Genomic DNA, 1,291 nt, shown 5'->3' with positions numbered 1-1,291 from the left:
TCTACTTTATGAGCTACTGGCATTAACGTCCTGAGCGAGCAATTTGGCTACTGCATAAATTAGTTTGCTCTGGAGCCATCCTTCCTGAGCTAAGACAAAAATGTGTGAGCCGGAGGCTAAAAAACTGTGAGCTGGCTCACACTAATTCAGTTTAGATGGAACATTGATCATAACTAGTTGTCCAAATGATCAAGGTTTAATATTATCCAGCAACAGCCCAATAACTTATTTCCTCTCTTTTTACAGTCTGAGGTAAATAAATATAAGCCAGATCGAGGACTGAAATGCTGTTGGTGAATCTTAATATCACTACCCAAGGACCCAGAAATCTTTAGATGAGCTTGTATCCCCCCCCAAAGGAACAGATTCACAGTTTAGTAGGGCTCCCGAGGGTCGTCATAGGCCAAACAGAAACTTTTAATCACTTACCATGAACACTTTCCTTATTTCTGGAAGTTACACTTTTTGCTTCAGTTACCTGCCTGTGCGCCTAGTCATAGCGGCAAAAGAGGGTTCACTGAAGGATAACGATTACAGCACTGTCCCTTTTTGGAGGCTCTAGCTGCCTCTGCATTTTTGATCCAGATGTTTTACTATTCTAACAAGAAGATCTTGTTATTTAAATAGAAATGTTACCAATTAAAGTGCCCATTAAAAATACCTTAGGTGGGATGAATCAGTGTTCCAGTTGGAGCAGTGCTGGCTATGACCCTTGTCTGTAGTTGCAAAGTAGGGTATCCCTATGCCACATGAACAAAGGATGGATTAAATCCAGTCAGCTTTTTTCACACCATTTCACTCATTTCCCACATGACTTTTCTACATTCAGGCCCCATAATTCTCAGCACAGGCTTTAAGGAGCATCCCTCTTTCCTTTTTCACTAGCAGAATAGCTGACTGGATCCAATCCAGGGAGTAGAAAAATACAAGTGGGGGATCCTCAAAGACTTGTGAGGCATTTCATTTCCCTCCCTTCTACCCCCCTCCTGTTATTTTTCTTACCCACCCCTGGCAGCCCCCATAGCCTCTCCCCTTTTTCTGCTTCCTTCTCTCCTTCCTAAACACTAGCCTACCTACTTTACCTGCCTGCCATCTTCAGTTTTCTCTCCAACCTTTCCCCTGTCAGCCTCTCCCTGGGAAAAATCTGGGGAAGTTGCATTGGTGGCTGTCGTCGCCAGGGGTCGTTTTGTAGAAAAAGAGCTAAGGGAACTCATTAGCATAACTCATTAGCATATGCCACACCCCGTGACATCACCGGAAGTGTGTTATAAGGCCACGCCCCCTGACATCA

This window comes from Gekko japonicus, unplaced genomic scaffold (genome assembly GCF_001447785.1).
Source record: "Gekko japonicus isolate JY-2015 unplaced genomic scaffold, Gekko_japonicus_V1.1 scaffold126, whole genome shotgun sequence".
NCBI lineage: Eukaryota > Metazoa > Chordata > Lepidosauria > Squamata > Gekkonidae > Gekko > Gekko japonicus.
This window is presented reverse-complemented; position numbering follows the sequence as displayed.